General features: G+C 50.0%; 1 protein-coding gene across 7 annotated transcripts in view; it reads right to left on the minus strand.

Moving 5' to 3' along the window:
- Positions 1–24,418, minus strand: part of Mgat3 (beta-1,4-mannosyl-glycoprotein 4-beta-N-acetylglucosaminyltransferase) — a 47,558-nt gene that overhangs the window by 14,465 nt on the left and 8,675 nt on the right. Inside the window, exon 1 of one of the 7 annotated variants that reach the window (XM_048454748.3) lies at positions 4,927–5,084. The exons of the other annotated variants lie outside the window; for them this stretch is intronic. The gene's annotated coding sequence lies outside the window, so the exon portion shown is untranslated. Of the gene's footprint in view, positions 1–4,926; positions 5,085–24,418 lie in introns of those variants that run through there. 7 annotated transcript variants of the gene reach the window in all.

The raw sequence follows: 24,418 nt of genomic DNA on the forward strand, positions 1-24,418 counted from the left end.
GGAGGACCAGAGGGAGACACAAGTGGTTCAGCATCTCATCACCACACTAAGGAGGAATCAGGGGCTTAGCCTGGTTAAGCCTGAGAAGAGACGCAGCAGGTACCAGGGCTTTTGTGGAAGCCAGGTGAGAGGGCCAGAAGGTGAGGATGAAAAGGAGCTCTAGGAGGGGGAATCTTATCCACCGGAAAGGCTTGGTAAGCAGAGTCACAAAATCCACAAGGACTTATAGGAGATGTGGGATTATGGGCAGCTCCAAGGGTGGAGATAGGGGGTCGGGTGAAGAGGGCCAGCTATGTTCTTCAAGACAGTGGCTGAGGGGCTGGAGAGATGGCTCAGAGGTTAAGAGGTCTTCCAGAGGTCCTGAGTTCAATTCCCAGCAACCACATAGTGGCTCACAACCATCTATGAGATTTGGTGCCCTCTTCTGGAGGGCAGGCATACATGCAGGCAGAACACTGTATACATAATAAATAAATAAATAAATAAATAAATAATTTTTTAAAAGACAGTGGCTGGGGATACCTCTACCTCCAAGAGTACCAGAGGGGTGCCAGGTGCTCAATGGTCACTTCCTTGGACTCAGGGAAGTGTTTACACCGACCCAAGGGGAAACTTAACTAATCGCCGCTGGTGGATGGGGTGCTGAGCCATCAGTGAGCTGGAAGGTAAGTCTTTTGGAGGTGGGCCCGAGATGAGGGATAGAGTCCCAGTGTGGCTCTGACCCCAAGGGGGAGTACAGGCACCAGGAGAGCCCATCCGTGTCCCGGAATCAATGTAAGTGTTACAGCTCTGAGGGGAAAGGTATCGTGACAGTAAGGAGCCGAGGAATACCACAGAGTCACACTGTACAACAAACCTCCCAGAGGAGATTTATTAGGAAAGACACAAGAGGGTGGCCGCCTCTGTCAGGCAAAGCAGCAGCAAAGGACTAAGCAGGAGACTTCATGGGGCTGGGATGAGGCTTTCCAGGGTGGCCTGGCCACTCTTGCCCCTTGAGGGGCTGGAAATGGTGAAACCAGACCCCAGCAGCCAGCCTGAGCTTACCTGGGTGCCCCGGAGCAGTCTGACCTCGTGACTTGATAAAGGTCAAGTTTGTGCTCTCTCTGCACAGCGACCTCACCAGGCCTGTACACGCCTCCTCTAAAAAAACTCCTAAGCGGGTTTGTTGTGTTGTTTCGTGTTGGCTTCTCACTCGTGCCAGGTCGTACCAGGTAATTTCAGGTACTCTACCCACTAAGCCATACCCCTTAGGGACTCTTCTCTGGACGCCAGCTGGAGCCCATTGGTTTTTTCCTGCCAAAAGCCAGGCTGAGTCCCTTTCTTTCTTTTCCTTTCCCTCTCCCTCTCCCTCTCTCTCTCTTTTTTTCCCCAAAATAAATCATGTGAAAACTTGGGTGATGGTAGTGTTTTGTTTGTGTGTTGTTTTTGAGACAGGGTTTCTCTGTGTAGCCTTGACTGTCCTGGAACTCACTTTGCAGACCAGGCTGGCCTTGAACTCAGAGATCCATCTGCCTGCCTCTTCTGAGATCAAAGGTGTGTGCCATCGCCACACCACCACCGGCAATTTTGATGTTTTCTACAGAGCGGTCAGGTGCTTGAGTCTCATCTCAGTGTGGGATGGCTCAGACCTGCCATCCCAGCACTGGGGAGGCTAAGGCAGGAGGATCTAAAGTTTGAGTCCATCCTGAGCTACAGAGTGAGTTAAACAGATTGAGATGGAAGGAGGGGGCTCCTTAGGGAAGGGGAGGGAGACACAGCAGAGGGTGGGAGAAAGGTAATGGAAAGCAGAGGAGGAAGAGTTCTGTTAGGGAAAAAGGGAGGCCCCCCAGGGAAGGGGGAGGGAGGTAAAACAACAATACAGATGGGTTAAAAAGCCACAAGAAATTAAAAAAAAAAAGTCAGGTTTGATGCTGGGAATTAACTAAGCATTGAGCCCCTTCCATTCACCAAGTTGAACCCAAGAGGGGTGACAGTCCACCCAGGGCACATTCGAGACCATTCGAGACCATTGTTCCTTGAACTTCTATATTCACGGCTTCATGAGTTTCATGGTCCAACTCTTTTTTCTTTTTCCTTTTTAAATCTTCACTTAGGTGACTGCCTCAAATACACTCTTTGGACTAAAGCAGCGTATATGTGAAATGGCATAAATGAACATTTGCCCTCCGGGCCTCAATTAAGTCTCTCAGCCTTCAAGGGGTCACCATGACCACAGTTTTTACAGATGGGGAAACAGAGTGGGAAGGTCGACAAGAGTTCCCCCAAGCACCATGACAGTGACTGAGTCATGGCTAGAACATGACTGTAGATTCCCAGGTCAACCCGTCTCTCTCAACAGTATAGGCGGACCAGTACAGTCAGCACTCAGGAATACACTGGGCCCTGTTCGATGTTTCTGCCTCTGTTACCAACCTTCACTGAGGCGTGATGCCTCACGCCAGCTACTGTCCTGAGCATGCTACGCGTACAGCCTCACACAATCTCCTCAACACAAAGCAGGTCCCCATGTCTCCCCTGCTGCAGAGACGAGGAAACAAACTAACCTGTATACTGTCAAATAAAACTGGTCAACAGCCTACTCAATTCTGAAGGGCTAACAATGGCATTGCAGCCAGGAGGAAAGCCGTCTTGAGCCCTAGCCATATGCCAAGTTGAACCCAAGTAGGATGACACAGTCCACCCAGAGAACACACTGTGGACAGCCAGCTAAGGTCACGTTAGCCTGACACCTGGCCAAGCACTGAGGACCCTTGGAGACAAACCCTGCAAACCCTGCCCAAGGGGAGCTTGCTATCAGTGCGCGGTGAGTCACACAATACTCTGCAGGGTAAAGCGCTCTGACCTGGGAAGTAGCAGAACGGAAGTAAAGGACAGATGGGTACAGGCACAGATTCATGGGGTGGCCAGACAGGCTCCGAGAAGGGACCTGATGGGTCAAGTGACTGAATCACTGGATGAAGGAATACATGGAGATCTCTGAGCATCTATTTCTGGAGGTGATGGGAAGGGAGTAGGAAGGCGGAGGGAAAGGGGGAACCTTCCTTTATGAGAGAGGACACTATCCACTGAGAAGGGAATCTGGAGGGAACAAAATGGCAGAGTCAGAGCAAGTTCCTCCCTTCTCCTCTTGATGACCTTGGACTCCAGGGTTTAGGTCAACAGTTTCCTCAATCCCCCATCTTTTGGCTTCAGATTGAGCACCACACTGTTAGCTTTGTGTTTCTGTGGCTTAGGCTTGGACTAAACCACCCAGATGCCTCCCTGGGGCCATGGAACTGAACTGAAGGAAAAGAAGCAGGACCTAGCCAGAGATCATGCAGGGTTCAAGGCCATGGTCAGAGTGTAGACCAGGCTGGGAAGACAGCTCAGAAGGTGAAGTAGCTTGCCACTAAGCCACTAAGCCCGACGACCTGGGTTCGATCACTGGGATCCAAATGGTAGCAGAGAATCAACGCCTACAAGCTGTCCTCTCCCCTTCACATATGCTATGCTGCCCCTCCCCCTGCCTGATAATTGGCTTCTAAAGTGGTAGAAGGAAGGCTGTGGACAGATGGGTGGCTCCTGATGGGGAAGCTTTGCTAACCAATTATCTTTAAGAGGTGGAACCAAGTTAGGGTGCAGCTTTCTGGGACCCGGAGAGCCCTCTCAGTGGTCCCTCACAGCACGGCTGAGCTTGGACTTCTCGGTCCTGATTCGTGAGTTTCCCCCTTATAATAAATAAAAATATAATTTCTTTATCTTTTACCTAGCCTGGCTATTTCCCGAATCGAGCTAACTTCTACAGGCTCTGACAAGGGTGGTAAGGAACTGTCAACTCTGGGAGATATGCTGATTAACTGGACGGGAAATTGTAGCACGAATTCTAATTGGTCTTAATAATAAAAAAAAAAAAAACCGGAGTCAAATATTAGGGGGCGAAAGCTGAAAGAGCAGAGAAGCAGAGCAGCCACCAGTTCCTACCTCTACAAAATCCTCAGACTCAATGGGGCATCCTGTCTCTACAAGTCCTCAGACTGAATGCTTTCAGTTCCTGTCTCTTCCCACCTTATATTTCTCTTTCCACCCAGTAATATTTCTTCCTGTCTCTACCTCCCTAGTGCTTGGAGTAAAGGCGTGTGACTCCCAAGTACTGGGATTAAAGATGTGAGCCGCCACCACCACCTGACTCTGTTTCTCTTTGAGACTTGATCAACCAGTGTAGCTCAAGGAGTCCTTGAACTCACAGAGCTCCATCTGCCTCTGCTCCCAAATGCTGGGATTAAAGATGTATGCCACTACTGCCTGGTCTCTGTGTCTAACTGGTGGCTGGCTCCACACTCTGATCCTCAGGCAAGCTCTATTATAGTACAAACCAAATATACAGGAAACGCACTAGCTTTGGGTACCAGTCACTGCATTATCATCTGCAGGAGGCTGAGAAGTGACCGAGGCTGGGGCTCCCAGAAACATATCTGAAAGCTCCTTGCTCTCATTTTCCTCAGATAGGAGTTCCAGAGAAGGGGAAGGCAGGTCACTGTCATACAACTACCAGAAAGGAAAGTTCCAGGAGGAGTTGGAGGATACTACCTTGCTTCCCAGGATGCACCCGGCTTGAGCCCCTTTGGAAATCCAGGATCCCCAGAACTGCCTGAGAACCAATTTCTACTAATGAAGGACTTGACCTCCAGAGAGCTGAGCCACTGTCCCTGAGGCTCAGGCAGGTAGCTCTCTGAGAACAAAGCCCTTTGGGCCCTTCTTTTCCAAGCCAGATCCCGCGGCTCAGAGGCTACACTTAAGTCCTACTCAAGCCAGAAAAATTCACCAGCGATTCTCCAGGGACTTCCGGGAACATTTTCAAGGTGTTCACCGTCACTCACACAGGGGCAACGGCCCCTCCAAACCCCAGCTCTGCCCTTTGAGAATATGCACAGCCTTGAGCATGCTCACCTGCTTCTCCGTAGCTTCTGTCTCACTGAACAGAAATCCACACAAAAAGGGCCGAGTGCAGCGCAAGGGCTTCATCCTCCATGGGAAATCTGAGAAGCCACAGCCCCAAGTCTGAGAGTCGGGGTTCTTCAGACAGATGGATCAACAAGAGAGACAGGGAATTTATTGGGAGAATTGGCTCACATGATTTTGGAGGTTCATCGGTGTGATGATAGGCCTCTGCCAGAGAGAGACCCTTGTGGGCAGCTCTGTGGTCCATTACAAGCCTAAGGGCCTCAGAACCAGGGAAACCTGGTGTGATTCCCAGTCCAAGGCTGAAAACTGGAGAGACCAACAGCTGCTGGAGTCCCAAAGACAGACAAGCTAGAGTCTTGATGTCCAAGGGCAGTAATGTCCCAAACCTGGGGGAGAGGAATTTACTCTCTGCCTTTTTGCTTGTTCCAGGCCCCTATCCCATTGGACAGTGCGCACCATACTGATGAACGGACCTTTCCCCGTCACCTGTCTCTTCCAGGGACAGCCTCTAGGCCCTCAAAAGTCATGCAGGGGCAGGAGTGTCTTAATCCTTTTAGGGTAACACACAAAATTAGCCATCACAATGACCCAGCCATGACCTCAGAGTCAGCCTCAGCTTGAGTCTGGTTAGTACCCTCTGGAGGTTGTGACCAGATTCATGCTCTAGGGCACAGCCAAACACTTGACAGGTGTCACTGGAGTGACAGAGGTGCCTGTGGAACTCTCCATGGTCCTGAGCCTGCCTGAGCTGATCAGGGTCCTATTTGGGACCCAGGATGCCCTTGGCTGGCCTTGTCCTGGCTCCTGCTAACTGGCCTCTGCTATAGTTCAGCTGGTTCATGGCCTAACAGTCATTCCCCTGTATGATACCCAATGGCTCTGTCTCCATCTCCCTCTCCCTCTTGATGCCAGATTTCTGGTGTCCTCAGTTCCGGGCTAGCAATGAGGTCTTCAAGTATTCCAACTGGGAGAAGGGGCCAGAATCCACCATGGCAGAGAAATGGGCAGGCCGACAACCATGGGCAGTATTGGGTTGTGCATGAAGCGGAATTGGAGATAGCCCAGGTTACCTCAGATCCCATCTGCAAAATGCAGCTCAGAAACACTTTCAGAAATGAACACCCCCGCCCCCCCGCAACTTGGGCAGTGATAGCACAGGTCTTTAATCCCAGCACTCAGGAGGCACAGGTAGGCGGATACCTGTGAGTTCAATAACAGCCTGTTCTACAGAGTGAGTTCCAGGACAGTCTCCAAAGCTACACAAAGAAACCCTGTCTCAAAAACAAACAAACAAAACAAAACAAAAAACAAAGAGGGGGAAAAAAGGAAAGAAAAAGAAATGAACCCCTGACACCTCTATCTTCTCGGTCCATCTGCTCAAAAGAGTATCTTGACCTTGAGCTGGGGTCCACCTTTGTGCTTACTTTCCACCCTATTCTAGGCTTGCACAAGGTTCCCTAGGACTCTGCCCATATCTGAGAGCAGAACTGGGGGGCCTGTGACAAATCTGCATGCCCAGCAGTCCCTGAGGCACAAGGCGCAAAGGTCTATATACTGCCTGCAGCCTCAAGGAGTTTCTCTACCTCCTGTGCCTTGATTTCTCCTTTCATTGGTGTATGGGAAGGGCTAGGAAGCCCGCCCAGGCACAGAGTAGGTGCTCAGTGAGTAGTACTAGCTTTCACGGTTACTGTTAAATCTGGAAATTTGGTGCTGTGACTTAGCTGTGTGCTCTCAGGCAAGTTTTCTTTGCTTTTCTGAGCCTGTCTTCTTGGGTGAAAAGAGGTTACCCTCTTTGCAGTTCTGGCGGTGACCTGAAGAAAACATTGTATCAAAGCATTCTCCAAGGAGCCTGGTGCTGGGGTCTGCTCTGCAAATGCTCACTTTGGTGGGTCTCCTGCCAGACAATGGGACGCAGATGTCCCACTGAGTATGCCTCGTTCTGGCAGGTTTTGGTAAATGTCTGGGCCAAACAGGCTCTGCTTACCATGGAGACTGACACCCATCACCCTGTAGGATCATTTGAGTGACTTAAGAGCCTTCAGGACCCGGGGCCAGACCTTGAGGAATCTCTGGTCTCCCCTCTTGCTGCAAAGGCCCTGGAGTGGGAATGCTGCCCTGTGTGTGAGAAGACTCAATGGACAGTATTTGCTGCATAGGCATGAGAACTTAAGTTTGATCCCCAGCACCTATGTAAAAAGACGGACACAGCTCTATGTGCCTGTAACCCCAGAACTGTGAGAGTCAGGCAGTTCTCAGAGCAAGCTCAACAGCCAGCATAGCCAATGAGAAAACTCCAGGCTTCATGAGAGACCATAACTCAAAAGATAAGGTGGTGGGTGATTGAAGATGTTGACTTCTGGCCTCCATATGCACACATACATAGGTACATGCACACATACTCATGCATATAACACATGCACACCCCACATACAATAATATAAATAAATAAGGATGCTGCCCAAGCCTTCATCCCAGGCCAGTGCCCTGCAGGGTGCCTTGGTCTCCACTCATCCAGTTGGCAGCACATCCCTTGCAGGTCCTTTGGATTCCTGGAGATTCTTCGTGATTCATGGAAATCAGGCTCTCTGGAGTTTCCATGACTAATTCCTGTTTCTATTTTGGGATTAAAGTAGAGAAAGTCAGAGTCTCTGGGCTTAGAAGAAAGTAAACACCTTCCCTGGTCTCTGAGGAGACATGGGGATCCTCCTGACTTGAAGCTTAGTGATCCCATGTGTAACAACAGGCAGAGCCTGTAGTAACAGAACCCAGTTGACTCCTGAAGTCGGTGGAACTTGAGGAAAACCTGACACTGGATTTATCCTTTCCGTTCTCATCATTATCCACTCCCTTGATGAGTACGCATCGGGCTGGGCTCCACAGAGATCATAGTTATATATAGCGATACAGTGTTGGGGAGACACAGAAAGTGGTAGGGTGGGGGGTTGGAGTGGTGCAGCTGCATTAAAATAACATTTGGCACCCAACATGGGGCATGACCACGGCAGCTGACACTAGTCAGCTCTGTCACAGCTGTGGTACTCACAGCAGGTGGCTGCCACTTGCTGGGACTCTGGAAAGCAGGCAGGCTTGGGCTTGAAAACTGTGGGAGGGGCTTGAGTTCACTGCCTACACCACCAGAGAGACTACCGAGAAGTCAGTGGATCTGGCGAGATACCTGGGAAGTCCTTTAATAGAGAGTTAACTAATATTAAAAAGAAAAATCTTTCCTACATTAAGAATGGGGAACATGACAATGCAGGGTGCTAGGATCCTGTATAGTGTTACTATGGATGGCTTGAAAATGGGAAATTTAAATGAGGGGATAAATGACTAAGCTGGGGTTGACATAATGTTGATTATACTTATTATGAGTTTGATAATTAATATTTTATCCTTAAAAAAGTGGTTTGATAACTGAGCCAAATATGATAATTTGGCTGATAAGATACAACCTTTAGAAAGACCTACTAATGAAAATAAGAAAAATACTCAGACTCAGACAAAGGAATTTAAAGCAGAACCTACTGCATCATTGCATTATGAAACTAAAGAGGAGTGTCCTACAGTTATTAGAACACCAACCTTAATTTATCCCATTACCATACAAGAACAATCACCAGATGATAGGCACCTCCAAGGCTCTGCGGAAGTTAATTGGAATCCTGTAGAGATGTTAGATTTGAAGAGATAGGAAGCAGGTGTTTCGTATGGTGTGCATTCACCCTTTGCGAAACAGATGTTAAATTCATGGGCCACTAGGAACAGAATTATCCCACAAGGCTGGAAAGATATAGTTGCAGCAGTATTGGAAGCTGGTCCTCAGTTACAGTGAAGATAGATGACAGAGTAGTTCCTCTAAAGTTGCTAAATACAAGTGGACTGGACACTGTGAATGTAATCCTTACTTGAAAATTGTTCTTATTGTACATAGTTTTATTGTATTAAAACTAAAAACCTTTCATTTTTATTTAGACAATACCTAATCATTGTTCCTCTTGTGTATAGTTTTACTGTGTTAGAGTTAAAACCTTTCCTTCTTATTTAGACAAAAAGAGGGAAATGTTGAGGGATATTCAACCACACTGTGAACCCTGAGTTTGCATTTGCATTGATTAAATAAAATTAACCTTGGATCAGGAAGTTGCATTAGCAACTATTTGACAGAAAGGAATCATAGAGCATCAGAGGAGAGATAGAGAAACATAAGAAGTGGCAGGGTGAGGTTTGGAGTGGAGCAGCGACCGTGCCGAAGTTAAAACAACAATATGGTTTCACTCCACGGCCCATATATCATCCAGGTTCCTAAGCCTTTGTAAGGTCAAGCTCTGATGCTTCAAATGCCAGAGACAAAGTAGGGACTGGCTCCAGGGCCAAGCCACATGCCATGCAAGAGAATGAATCTAATGAAAGCTCAGAGTAGCCAGGCATCCTTCGATAGCTAGTAGGCAAATCTGAACACTCATCAGAGGGACTGTAGGCCGGGGTCCTGCCCCAGGATAAACACAAATATCCTGGCTGAGGAAAGCCATGGCTATTAGGTCTAACTCCCAGAAATTATTCGCTGGCTTACCCAGAGGGAGGGTCTGCTCCAAGGGAAAAGGTGTATGTAGCCAAGGGCATCAAGGACACCAGCCCCCTCGGATGATCTTTGCCAATCCTGTTTCCCATGGTCAGCTGTCACTGTGCCCCTATGTGGGTAAAGACATCAAGTCTAGAGAGGGTGGGCAGTTTTTGCTCCAACCAGTGCTCTGGAGCAATGGTGCCCAGGCCACCCAGATCCCACAGAGGCACCCAGCTCCCTTAGCTGCCTCAGTTCCAGAATGAAAGCCTCACTGACAACTCTCAATCCCATACCTACCCTCAGGTAAGCCCCGTCCCTGCTTGCTACCCCCAAACCATCTGTACCCTGACTGTCTCCTTCCTCCAAATCCTCCTCAGTCTGACCTCAGCATCCTGCGGGATGCCTCAGAATTCTCTCACAGAGAGACTGACAAGTACTCAGGAGAGCTGCCCTGCCGGGACTCTGCCCCTTCCCAAATCCTATTCAGCACATCAGCTTCTGTCCTGCAGAAACCCAAGGACAGTGGCGATATAGGACAATCCTACCAGAGCTGGAGGCCAGACAGATCAGTCATAGCAATAGGCTGCTCAGCGGCTTTCGTGGCTTCCACTGCGAGCAATGAAGCAGTGACTATGGAGGGACTTCCATGACTCACCCATGCTAAAAGTAACAGTTACCATTCACTGCAGCCTTAAAGGTATGCCAGGCATCAGCTAGGGGCTTTCTACCTGATTTCCCCCCACGGTTATCATCAGAGATAGAGCTGCCCTACCATCTTACTGAGGACACTGAGGCTCAGAAGGGTCAGGCAGTTACATTCACCTGTGCAGATTCACTGCCCTCCTGGGCTTGCGACCCACACAGCTCCCTCCTAAGTGGTGGGGAAAGCAGCAGGCCTTGGTCACAGGCTCCAGGAGGCTGTGAGCAGGATGAACCTACTCAGCCTGTTCCTGAGGATGGCCCACATGGTTCAACAGCACACCCAGTGACAAGGACAATGTGCCTGGCCTACACTGTCCAAGACAATATCTACCCACCACACGTGGCTGCTGAGTACTTGAACCTGACTGCGGCAACTGAGGAACAAACTAATTCTTGTGGCTACACGCACTAGGGGCTACTGTACTGAAAATCGCCACAGACTGGTTCAAGGAGAACGGAGGCAGGGAGGCCAACTCCACCAGCTCTGCTGGAGCGATGGGAGCAGATGAGGGGACAGCCAGCCAGGATAAAGGGCAAGACCTGAGTGTGGGATGGTTGTGGGCTAATAAGGTCCTAGCAGAGTGCTGTCCTGTACATTTTAGGTAACTAAAGAAGGCAAGGATACAGCTTGGCACACTGGAGAGCAGGCAAGAGTCTGGAGGTGATGCTCCCCACCCTGGGAGGTTTGAGAGGGCAAAGGAGGGGAGCAGAGTCAAGAGGAGGTGGATGTGGGGTGCTAAGCAGTACCCAATATACAGGTTGGGAGAACAGTGAGTGACCTGAGGCTAGGGTGAGATTCTGGGCACAGGATCAGAAGAAGGAAGATGTGGGAAGGGAAGTGGCCCTGGGTCCTTGCTCTGCACAGAGGCAGTCAGAGGCTATACTCAGACCCTGCAGCCAGACTGCCAGGGTTCTCCATACTCCAGGGCCTTGACAGTCCCTCGGCCATTAAACAGGGACATAACAAGGTCTATGTCACAGGAGAGACTTCAGGAGTTTTTCATATTTTTTTCACAGCACTGGAAATTGAACCTAACACAAGCTAGCCAAGTGCTCTACCACTGAGTCATTATGGCAGCCCCAAAGATTTATCAAAGTGCCTGGAACTGCCCAGCAGATCCAGCACCAGCTGAGCGTGTGAAGCCTGACATGGCTAGCTGAGCCTGAATGTTCGGTACAAGGGAGAAACCAACACTTCAGAGGCAGAGAAGCGACACAGGACAGAAAACTCTGACGGGGAGATGGCTCAGTGTTTAAGAGCACTCGATGCGCCCAGCAGTGGTGGCACATGCCTTTAATCCCAACACCTGGGAGGTGAAAGCAGGAGGATCTCTGTGAGTTCGAGGCCAACCTGGTCTACAGAGTGAGCTCCAGGACAGCCAGGGCTACCCAGAGCAACCTTGTCTTAAAAACCAAAATTAAATAAACAAAAGCACTTGATGCTTGCAAAGGAACTGGGCTTGACTCCCAGAACCCACATGGTGGCTCACAACTAACTCTAGTTCCAGAGTACCCTATGCCCTTTTCTAACCTTCTCGGGTACCAGACATGTTACACATGCATGCGACAAAACATACACAGACATAAAATGTCTTAAGAAAAGAAAGGATCTGGCTAGCCTTATTGTGTTCTATCAACAAAAGAATGAAGCCCAGAGGAGAGCAGTGAACTGGTCAAAGCCATACAGGAGGTAAAACCCAGATCTCTAATCATGGTCATAGAAGCCGGGGGTGAGGGGATGCATCTTCAGCCTCCAGCTAGCTGTCTGAGGAACATCTGAGGGTAAATGATGGACAGATGGATGCCCCATAAGGGTCGGTAATGAATGGGTCCTTGCCACTCTACACACACATAGCCCTGGTTGAATACACAGATGGCCAGAGGAAACAACATTCCAGAAAAAAAAAAAAAAAAAAAAAACAGGAATGGGGAAGGGTCCCTGTCCAAACCCTTCTTTTGCAGGCCAAAGGTAGCCAGGAGGTGATCCAGACCAGAGCAGATATGGATAAGCCAGAATTATGTGTTACTTTAGGCCCCGGACTTAGATCTCTCAGAAATATGGCCTTCCAGGCTGGAGAGATGGCTCAAAGGTTAAGAGCACTGATTGCTCTTCCAGAGGTCCTGAGTTCAATTCCCAGCAACCACATTGTGGCTCACAGCCATCTATAATGAGATCTGGTGCCCTCTTCTGGCATGCAAACCTCCATGGAAGGAATGTTGTATACATAATAAATAAATAAATCTTAAAAAAAAAGGAAAGAAATATGGCCTTCCTTCATGAGGACAGTCTCCTGAAGCCTCATGTACTATGGAGTTGCCTAATGCAAAACAAAGAGATCATTGGTACAGGGAAGGCAATCTGGGGCAGCAAGAGGGTCAGGGGGGACTTGGGGACTGCAGTCTAGGACACTGGTACTCTGCTTGGCTTGGGATGGATGAACAGGGTAGAATGGTTACTGGGCTAGGGAGCAGCTGCAGCAGGGGTCAGACAGAAGGACAAAGCCCTTCCAGAGCTCAGCACAGAAGGGTGGAGTACAGCTGAGAAAGTTGACAGAAGCATCAGGGTTAAGGAGCATCTCCTGAGAAGGATCCATGCAGCCAGCCAGGAAGTGTGGACAGACTGAGGGAGCGTGCGATCAGGAAACAGCACCTTCATCACCCTCCTGTTCGTGACAGCCGACTCCTAAGAATACTGTCTCCTGTCAGACATCATGTGCCACCCCCACTTCTTTCCCTCTGTGGACAAAAGATCTGACACACAGCTGGCTGGTGGCAGCCCGGCATCTGCCTGCAGTTCTCAAGTCATGGATCTTGAGAGCAGCCTCAACAGGTGTCCTAGACCAGTGTGAGCTCCTATGGTACATCTACTAGGCTTGGTTGCAAGGACTTGAAAACCACAATTCACAGAGCCCTAAGTCCTCTGGAGGTCTGAAGGGACAGTCAGCATCCACAGGAACTTGTCATCCTGGACAATACCACATGTCAAGCTGCCGCAGTTTGATATGGAGTAAGGGGAGTCACTGATACTCGAAGAAGTTAGAGAAAAGTCTAACGGGAGACCTAGGCTTCAGGAGACTGACAGGACCCTGCCACACAGTGCAGACTCCTACCCTGACTGTCCCTAGCATGCCCTGTCCATGCCCCCTCTGTGGGAACCTCCTTGCTTACATCCTCAGCCTCCCTCTGTATTTCACCCCAGCCCTGATGACCGGGAACTCAGGCCAGTGAGGGAGGGCTCCGAGGCTAGTGAACTGGCTACTCAGGGGTTAATGTTTGCTTGCCTGACCCAAACCTATGCCACAGCTCTCCAGTGACCTGCAATTGTGGGGAATATGAGGGCCTTTCCTGAGACCACCCAGAGTTACCCCCTGGAGGCACCCCCCCCCCCCCCGTTTGCTCAGAGAAGCTCATATTCCTCTCTACTACATTCCATCTCCAGCCACGCACTACTACTTACAGGTGAGAAGCTGAAGCAGACTCAAAGGATAAGCCCTGGCCCTTCTCGTGGCTATCTGACCCTGACCTAATTAGGCCTATGTGCCCCCCCACTCCACCTGTATAGGGTTACTACCTGGGTCCCTACGGGCCATCACTGCCCACCCTTCCACCACATGGTCCCCGCCTAGAGGCCCCCAGTCCAGTCCTAGCTTCTGGCTTTTATAGCAGTCGACTCCTTCCCTGGTACCCCAGGCCAAACCAGATGTCAATTCCATGACTATGAGCTGATCTCAGCCAGGTCCAATGCCAGTACAACTGTTTACCTAGACTGGCTTCCTAATCCCAGCTCATCCCAGATGAGCACCTCACTTCCCAGGCCTCAGGTCTCCTCATCTGTAAAATAGGTAACCAGGTAGCTAGAGGAGCAGCCCTACTCTTCCAAAGAAAGCAGACGCTGGGCAGGGCAGGGAGTATCTGCAATTTCCCTGACTGGAGCTGTCAGGACCAAGTACAGGTAACCAACCACAGACCTACCTCCTCTGACTTCTTTCTATTCTCGGGGCAGAGCACCCAGAAGACTATTCCCTATCTCCAGCGGGTCTTCTCAGACCCGAAGATAAAAATGGACAGATGTGTATAGCATGCAAGCAAGCTCTCTGTTTTTCTGTCTCCCTGTCAGCGTGCATATTGAGACATGGTCTCATTTGGCCCTGGCTGGTCTCTTCTATCCCCTTGCCTTTAACCTGCAAGTGCTGGTTTGGATCAAAGTCTCTGTGCAGAGGGAACCAGGATGACAAGCCAGGGGCAAGAAGCCATTCTGCCTCCTTTAAAAGCAGCCCCGTGACCACAGCCCCAGGGTGGAGAATGGAACAGAATCTCTCCTTCTACGGAAGAACCGGAGCTCTAGTTGGCCATAGATGAGACTTTTGAAGCCTAGAGGAGCTCCCCCACAGTTCTAGTTGGCCATAGATGAGACTTTAGAAGCCTAGAGGAGCTCCCCCAAGAAGCCACGACATACCCCAGGAGTCCCACCTTGGCCCAGCACTCATCCCTCATCCTCTGTGGTGGACACAAGTCAGGCCTGGCTTAGAAGGCAACTGGGCAGGGCCGTGAGCACTCACGCTGCAGGAGAAGGGGCCACCACTCCTTAGCCGGACACTGCAAACAACTCTCCACTCATGGAGGATTCTTTCCTCACTTCTACACCTCGGGATAGCCACTGCCTCTCTGAGGCAGTCCCCAAGTCCAGCCCACTCAAAGGCCCCAGACTTCCAGTTAGATGGCTTGGTGGCCTCACCCTTCACCCTCCCAGCAGACTGTAACCACCAAGTCCTGTCCCCCACCCCCAAAAAAAACAACAGCTGACGCATGGGGATCACGAGTGCAATAAACATCCTGCAAACCAATGAACAAACAGGACGCCCACAGGCAGGCCGCCCTGGCTGCTGCATGTCAGCATTTCCATCCACCAGATGGCATGGCATGGACTGGTCCAGCTGCCCATGGCCCCTCAGCAGGAAGGTGACATGGAGCCAAGAAGTACCATGTGGATGAGACTGAAAAGGAGCTGAGGAGAGGGGCAGTGCTGGGCATTCCAAACAGAAGAAGCCAGAGAGGGGCTGGGCATTGGCAAGAACAAGCAATTGCTGATGAAGAGCTTCAATCAGAGAAAAGTGAACCTGGCTCCTCTGAGGTCCTGGGGAAGCTCGTAACCTCCAACACTCACTGAACCATATCCCAATCCACCTACTCACGGACATCTTCAGGAACCCAAGAGCCAGTGGGGGATGAATTTGACAGGGGCTGGGCTCCTGCCCCTCAACTCCCTGCTACCTACCAGCTACACACCCAGAAAGGTGGCCCTGTCTCATCAGCAGTAGGAAATGAGAGAGAACAGGCTAATTTAAGAGTCACGCCAAGGCCAGTTCTGCCAGGAACTGTTTTCTATGACGGAGGAATAAACAAGGTGCTCACTGCCTTAGTAATGCCCCAGCATAGTGGGGGAGGGGCATCTTTAGGTTGAAACTGGGTAGTGGTATAAGAATGGGTGCTTCATGCTGGGTGGTGGTGGCACAAACCTTTAATCCTAGCACTTAGGAGATAGAGGCAGGCATATCTCTGTGAGTTCGGGCCAGCCTGGTCTACAAAGTGAGTTCTAAAACAGTTAGGACTGTTTCACAGAGAAACCCTGTCTTGAAAAAAACAGAGTGGGCACTTCTCAGTTTACAGAGGCCAAGGCCAGAGGGAATAGAGTTGAAAAGAGGCAAAAGAAACCTTCTGGACCCTGCAATGGTGTTGGGAGGAAATCTCAGCTCTCTGAGGCATCCTGCAGTCTGAACTGAAAAAGTCTGGGGTTAAAGTGTGGCCCTTCTCCACCCCCACCACCAGGGAATCCGTTCCTGTCTGCACAGGGAAACCAGCCACCCTCTCACTTCATGGGGACTAAATGGGATGACACCTAGGGAGCCATGACAAAGACCTGCCTTATTAGTTCCTGGGATGGGCTTGGTGCTCCCTCTACATGTAGCCTCACCCCATCTGTGCCATCTAGGATACTTGATCCCTCTTCTGCAACCCCAAAGCCCTACTCACTGGCTTCCCTCTGCCTTTCTAGCAACCAACGGTCACTTGCAATGTCCCTCTCAGTCCCCATTGCTCATGGCACATCACACCCAGAATGAAACCTAGTCTGCTCTGGTTGTCCGCAGATCCTGCCAAGCTGGCTCCCATGTCTTCACCAAGTTCGCCTTCCTCTTCCCTACCCTGCCTCCCCAGGATAAACACCAGCCTGGAGGCTGTGGCTGCCACCTGGAGCACCCTGCCTTCAGATCTCTGAGCGCTGGCAGCCTGTCTTTCTGTTGTTACTGGCCAAGGGCTTCCTGAGCCCTGACCCCAACAACTCTCTCTCTCCCCCCTCTCTCTTGCTCTCTCCAGTCCTCAACCCTACAGTTCATCCTTGAGGGGGGTGCTAGCCCTTGTTTATGTCTCCCTGCCTTCAGGAATGTCAACCACAGGAGAGAAGGGTCACACAGCTTGGCTGAGCAGTAAAACAGCTGCTCAGGCCTGGAACTGAGCAGTCCAAAGATCCAAGGAACCCTGGGGAAAGGGCTCACATCCACAGTGATAAGTACTCTCTGCTCAGGGTGCTCAGGGGACAGGCCCAGAGACACTAAGTGCTCAAACCTGATGGAACACCCTCCCTGACTTCAGCACCGAGAAAATTCCATCACCTTCCCCCTCCTCAGAAACTCCCCTCAACCCCCACTGCTGAGATCAGCAGTCTTGTCCCAGCAGTGCCAGCCCCTCCCACCAGGCTCCAGACCTCCAAGAACAATGTACAAAGGGGCCACTTTAGCTTCATCTCTAGCCCAGAGGGCTGGAGGAGGGAGGGGGCACTCCTTAGCCCTCCGCTCTCCTCTCAGGACCTTTCTGCTAATGGAGTCAAGCCCCTTGCAAGGCAGCTTTGTTCCTAACATTGTCCTTGTGATGTAGATAGAGGTGGGGCAATGCACAGGCCAAGGATCTAACTGTCTCCTCTTGGGATACAAGAGGCCATCCATCATCAAAGGGAATGGATGGAGCCGGAGAGATAGCTCAGCAGTTGAGAGCACATACTGATCTTGCAGAGGAGCCAAGTTTAGTTCTCAGAATCCATGCTGGGCAACTCACAATGGCCTGTAACTCCCTCTCTTGGGGGATCTGACACTCTCTTCTGGCCTCACCTACATGCAGATAATTTAAAGTAAGTAAATCTTGCTGGGTGGTGGTGGCACACGCCTTTGATCTCAGCACTTGGGAGGCAGAAGCAGGCATCTCTCTGTGAGTTCAAGGCCAGCCTGGTCTACCAAGCGAGTTCCAGGACAGCCAGGACTGTTACACACAGAAACCCTGTCTCAAAAAGCCAAATATAGGTAGATAGACAGACAGACAGGTAGATTTTTTTAATATTGGTTTATTTATTTTTACAAAACTCAGGGCTACCACACAAGGGCTTTAGGGGCCACCACCCAGCTACTTCTTGCCCCATTGATTATTTAACTTTCTCACCTGGAAGACTCCATCATGAGTACTAAAAGGCAAGCATACAAGTGCTTACAAACCCCAGTAACTGTGAGAGGTGGAGGCAGGAGGATCAGGAGTCCAAAGTCACATAGCAAGTTCAAGGCCAGCCTGGACTCCACTTCATTCTTCCTGTACTTTCAGAAGCTGAGCCAGAAAGTCTGTCCCATTGCTCTCTCCTTTTGCCATGGGGACACATGGGACCACAAGACGAGCCTTGTTGCTGGCCCTCCAACCTCCAGTTCCGGCCAATCCTCTTATTCGCTCCAACAGTGTTTCCACCAGGCCCCTCACTGCACAACGCTCTTAGCGTGTGTGTCCTACCTGTCCCATGGGCCAGACAGACCAAAGCCTTGGGCGATAGAGGCCCACCTTTGCTGCCCCTGGTGATCAGACCCGGCATTCTGTAGGAGCCTCAATGACAAATGGACAAAGGATACGGAAAAGAGATAGGATGGACAAAGGGACAAAAGCCAGCAGGGAAAACCAGCTCCTGGGATATTTTTTCTTGAGAGGGTTTCTCTGTCTGTGTAACAGCCCTCGCTGTCCTGGAATGCTCTAGGTAGACCAGGCTGGCCTTGAACTAAAAAATCCACCACCTCTACCTCCTGCGTGCTGAGACTAAAGGCATGCGCCACCACTACGCGGCCTCAGCTCCTGAATTTCTGAGATGAGTGCACTCACCCCAAGAACATGAGGCACACCATTAGTCTCTGAAGCACGTGCCTGGGCACCATGGTTTCTGTCACTTTCTCCCTAGCAGTGGGTACAAATCACCAGGCTTTTGAATGCTTGCTTTCTAGAGTCCCTGGCATGGAGGTGTGACCTTTGGAGTGCACTTTCCACCCAAGACTGCACCCCATCACAAAGTCCTTTGGTCATTCTACAAAACTGTGACCTCCTGTTCAGCTCCCGTGCTCTCTTCCACGCCAGTTGTATTCCAGCTCACATTCTGGGAACATGCAGTATGGCGGGGGACTGAATGCAGGCCGTGACAAGTCAGGAAGCGGAGCTGTCCCTTCCTACCCACTGTGGAATGCTTTGAAGCAGCAAGAAGAAGAATAGCATGCTCACGGCCCATTCTGCGGGCTGTCTGCAGGACCTCTCCCTGGTTGTGTGACTGCTCTATCTGGAGACTCAGTTTCTATGCAGCAACATGACAACTATCCTGGCACCACTGCCTGGGACTCCAGAGGTCCTACAGTGACACAGAGGTCAGAAAGACACACAATGATGGCCTGAGACATGGCTCTGCAGTTGGGAACCCATGCTGTTCTCAGTACACACATCAAACAGCTCATAAACACCTAGAACTCCAGCTCCCGGGACCCAACCCCCTTTTCTGACCTTGTCAGACACTTGCACTCATGTCTACAAACACCCATGCATACAAGTAATTAAAAAAGAAGAGAGGCATTGTGATGCCTTTAGTCCTTTAGGCCCAGGGCTTGGGAGACAGAGGGAGGTGGATCTCTCAGTTTGAGGCCAGCCTGGCCTACGAGTGAGTTCTAGGATGGCCAGGGCTACACAGAGAAACCCTGTCTCAAAAATCCAAATATATGTATATATAAAATATAGGGGCTGGAGAGATGGTTCAATGGGTAAGAGCACTTGTTCTTGCAGAAGACCTGGATTCGGTGCATCTGACCTCCACGGACACTAGGCAAACACATGATGCACACACATGCATGCAAACAAAACACTCACACATATAAAATAAATAAATCTAAGAAAGGCAAAAAAAAAATGAGTACTAAAGACAAAGAAATACAGCGCTGATACCGAAGTACCTGCCTCACACAAACAAAGCCCCAAGTTATACACCCAGTACTACAAAATAAAAAGAGAGCCCAGAGGGGGCATGCTAGCCCACACCTGTAAATTCCAGGACAAGGAAGCTGAGGCAGGAAGATTGGGATTGGTATGAAGCCAACTGAGCTACACAGTCATTTCCAGACCAGCCTGGCTACAGTGTAAGACTGTATAAACAAATTAATCAGTAAGTAAAAAATAAAACTCTAGTATCGTGGTCCTGTTAGATCTACAGATATGAGTTATAACCACGCAGGTTCCCAATACTTGGTGTTAGTGCTAGGTCTGTCAGTGACCAGGCTGGCTTGAGCCCAGAAATCTTTTTTTTTTCCTTTGGGGTTTCAAGTTAGAGTTTCTCTGTCAAACAGTCCTGGCTGTTCTGGAGCTTGCTTTGTAGATCACACTGGCTGGCCTCGAATTCATATGCCTCCACACCAAACTTAATTGCTTCTCCCTGATTGATCCTATTTTTCTTTCTTTTTAAAAAATATTTATTTATTTATTATGTCTACAGTGTTCTACCTGCATGTATGCCTGCAGGCCAGAAGAGGACACCAGAATTCATTACAGATGGCTGTGAGCCACCATGTGGCTGCTGGGAATTGAACTCAGGACCTCTGGAAGAGCAACCAGTGCTCTTAACCCCTGAGTCATCATCTCTCCAGACCTGATCCTATTTTCAACCTATTTTCATACCATATATTAAACAAAGGGAACCCAGATAGTGATCTGTAAGTTTGGGCTTCCTAAAGAATACATTAGCATTCCACAGAAGAGGAAGAGAGAATTATTTTTAAACCTCAGGAAGGGAGGCTCCAGACAGCCTCCAGACTCAACCTGAGGCTACTGAAGACTGACAGACTCTATATCTTGAAGGTCTTCTGTCTGTAGCTTGTCTATCGCTGTGAAGAGACACTACGACCAAGGTAACTGTTATAAAAGCCAGCATTAAAGCTGGGGATGCTGTTGTATGTCTTTAATCCCAGCACTAGAGAAGAAGAGGCAAGCAGATCCCTAAGTTTGAGGCCAGCCTGGTCTGCAGAGCAAGTTCCAGGACAGCCAGGGCTACAGAGGAAAATCCTGCCTCAATCCCCCCTCCCAAAAGCATTTAGTTGGAGATTTGCTTACAGTTTCAGGGGTAATTTGGTCCATTATCATCAGGGTGGGGAGATGATGGCACATAGGCAGACATGGTGCTGCAAAAATCGCTGAGTTCTACATGCTGGTCCACAGGCAGCAGGAAGAGAGAGTAGAACTGGGCCTGGCTTGGGCTTTTGAAACCTCAAAATTTCAAACCTCAACCACCTCAGCGAAACGCTTCCTCCAACAAGGTCACCCCTCCTAATCCTTCTCAAGTAGTGCCACTCCCTGATGACTAAGTATTCAAATATATGAGCCTATGGGTGCCATCTTATCCAAACCACCACTACCTCTGAGACTCTGGCTATCTGCTGCCAACAAGAGGCAGTTTCTAGCTAGGTGTCGAGACTACCCATCACCTCAAAGACCTGCCCTTCAGGGAGTCTTCCAAAGCTGCTCTTGGTTGGCATCCCGAGGCCTTTGAGAGCTTCGAGCTGTACATTCTCAGAGCTGTATCCACTCCTGGCTGGCATCCCACTGAGAATTAAATCTGTTTCATTTAAATCCCATGTTGTTTTATTATCCTCTACCCACTGTATTCTTTGGGGGGCGGGGTCTAGGCCCGAGCTGGAGACAGGAGGCAACGCTACAAACCTCCTCACTGGGTTGTGGTCAGGAACACCTTCTAGATCTTTTACCCATGCCAGTCATGTTGTATCCTTTCCGGAAATGGCCCTCACTGGCTGTCCTTGCAATCACATTCAATAAATGTTTAAAGAATACTTATTGAATGCCTTCCGCCTGCGAGGCCCAGTGCCAGCTCCTCCCATCCTCTGCAGTTCTCCTTGTGGCCCTTTCGTTGTGGCCATCACCATTCAGTTGCCACAATGCTCTGACCACCGGGATCTGCCCACAGTATAGGCAGGCTCAGGGATCAGCCCAGGCCAGAATCAGCCTCCACAGAGGCAAGAAGGTTCAAAGAATAGCATGGTGAATGAAGGCCTAAGTGACAGGGAACAGAGACCAAGACCAAGCAAGAGGGGCAGAGACATCGTGAGGCAACTTGGACTTCATGGGAGCTGGGGCCTTCCGATCTTCAGGACCGCATTTTTAAAGCTCTGTGGGCCGGTAAGGTAGCTTGATGGTAGGGCGCTTGGCTAACAAATGCAGGGCCCTGATTTCTATCTCTAGAAACAAAAGTTTTAGATAGGGCCAGCAAGACAGACAGCTCAGTAGACAAAGGCATCTGTCACTGCGTCTGATGATCTGAGTTCAGTCCCCAGAACCCACATAGCAAGAGAGAACTGACCCCAAATGTCCTCTGTCATACACACACTCACTCACACACACACACACACACACACACACACACACAGAGAGAGAGAGAGAGAGAGAGAGAGAGAGAGAGAGAGAGTAATCAAACTTTTATTTTGTTTGCTTTTGAGAGAGGGTCTTACTATGCAACCTTGGCTAGCCTGAAACTTGCTGTGTAGACCAGGCTAGCCTGGCGCTCACTGAGATCCATCTGTCTCTGCCTTCTGAGTGCTGGGATTAAACATCCTCACCACCATGCCCCACGGCTCCCTTCTTTTGTGGGTTCCCAGCTCTGCCATAGAGGAGCTCTAATAAACAGCCAGGTATGGGCTGGGAAGTAAGTTCCCCACACTGGCAGGAGAAGCCAGAGAGAGACTTGGAGTACTGAGAAAAGCAAGCGTTAGCGCCAGAGGGAAAGTAGCCTGGAGGCTCTGTGGTCACCTTTTCGGGGAAGGTTCCTGCAGGCCCTTGGAAACCCACAGGGAGAGAAGGGGCAGGTCTGGAAGATCAAGAGGACTCAGAGAGGGAACTAGACAAATGGTCCCTACAAATGGAATGCAGTCCAAATCCTACCACTTCCTGGCTGGGAGCCTCCATTCCGGGCATCCCATACTGCCCATGGGAATAACACTCATGCCTACGCCCAAGGCATTATGACTGCTATCACACTGAACACACATGTGAAGCACCTGGCTCTTGGGCAGTGGGGAAGCATCCCATGAACAGGAGCAAGTCATTAACTGGGAGGTACAGCTGGGAGGACAGCTAGATGGCCACTCTTCTGGGGGTCTCTGTCAGCCAGAAACCCTGAGTCCACGATGCCCATTTAACCCCTCAGTTCTGCTGCTGCCTTTGGAAAGTTCTACGCTAGGAGGGACAGGACAGCAGGAAGGCTACGCAGGCTGTCCAGGTCTTCTTCCTCCTCACGGAGGATTCCACTTTGGCGGGAGCCAAACTTTGGTGACATTTAACCTCTAAGTTCACAAAACAAGTGAGTGAGCAGGTACGTGAACGGTCTCGATCGCTTCAGTTTTATGTTTCTAGAACCGATGGAAAGGAGTGAGCCGGCAGTGGCACGAGGCAGCACAAGCAAGATTATTTTGGGATCCTGTAAACTTTCTAGATATGGACAAGGCTGAGGGGCCCCTTTTCCGCGCCATGCTAGACCACAGGAGAGGTCATGGACAATCAAACCCCACCCTTGTCTCCTTCTGAGAGATGGGGACAATAACTCCTACCAAACAGGTTCCCTGTGACCATCTCTCTAAACGGTGAAGCTGCCCTCTGGGAGGTCAGTTTTCTCCATCAGGAAAGCAGACCCTCTGGGAGGTGAGGGTCTCTATCGGGGATGCAGAACGGAGAGAAAAGGTCAGAACATTGAGGACGGGGCCAAGAACCGTTCGTTTATGTATTCATTTGCTCATTCATTTTTATCACATTTACCGAAGGCCACCTCGGGATATCTATTGTTGACTGACTACTGAAACACACAACAAGATGGGCAGTCCAGCACTTGGGACGCAGAGGCAGGTGGGTCTCTGTGAGTTCAAGGCCAGCCTGGTCTACAAAGTGAGTTCCAGGACAGGCTCCAAAACTATACAGAGAAGCCCTGTCTCAAAAAAGCAAGACTGGAGAGATGGCTCAGTGCTTAGAAACACTTGCTGCTCTGTCTCAAAAAAGCAAGACTGGAGAGATGGCTCAGGGCTTAGAAACACTTGCTGCTCTTCCAGAGACCCAAGTTTAGTTCCCAGCAGCCACATCAAGCAGCTCATAAATGCCTGTTACTCCAGCTTCAGAGAATCTGACACCTTCCACTGACCTCCTCGGACACTTGCACACACATTTACAGAGATACAGACATGGACACAGAAGTAGAACTGAAAAGAATCCACACACAGAAACGCAAACATGTCAAGGCAAAAGGCACCTGCTCTGTAGATCGACGGCAGAATCAGGACTCACACGGGTTTTCCTGACACTGCGAGGCTCAAGCAATGAGAACAAGGGCGAATCAATCGGAACGAAACGTTGTACCTCACTGTCCCCCTCTGCATAGGGGACTTTTGTGATAGTCCTGGTATGGGTTGCTAAGTCCACCGAATATACACCTCATTAACATTTCCACGGCCAGAAGCTGAGGAGGTGGCTTCGTTACTAAAGTAATGGCCCTGCCAGTATGAGGACCCGTTCAATACCCAGTACCCACATTATGAAAAAATAGACAAACAAACAAAAAACGGAAACACACAGAGCACACACACTGCTGTAATCCCAGCGCTGGGGAGGCAGGCAAGTCAGTAACTCCAAATTCAAGGAGAAACTTTATCTCAAAAGATAAGTTGGCTGGGGCTGGAGCAACGGGTTCAGCGGTTAAGAACACTGACTGCTGTTTGGTTCCCAGCACTCACATGGCAGCTCACAAATATCTGTAATTCCAGTTCCTGGGGATCTAATACTTTCTTCTGGCCTCTGGGAGCAACAGGCACACATATAGTGCACAGACATACATGT

Source organism: Myodes glareolus, chromosome 19 (genome assembly GCF_982192425.1).
Source record: "Myodes glareolus chromosome 19, mMyoGla1.1, whole genome shotgun sequence".
NCBI classification, from domain to species: domain Eukaryota; kingdom Metazoa; phylum Chordata; class Mammalia; order Rodentia; family Cricetidae; genus Myodes; species Myodes glareolus.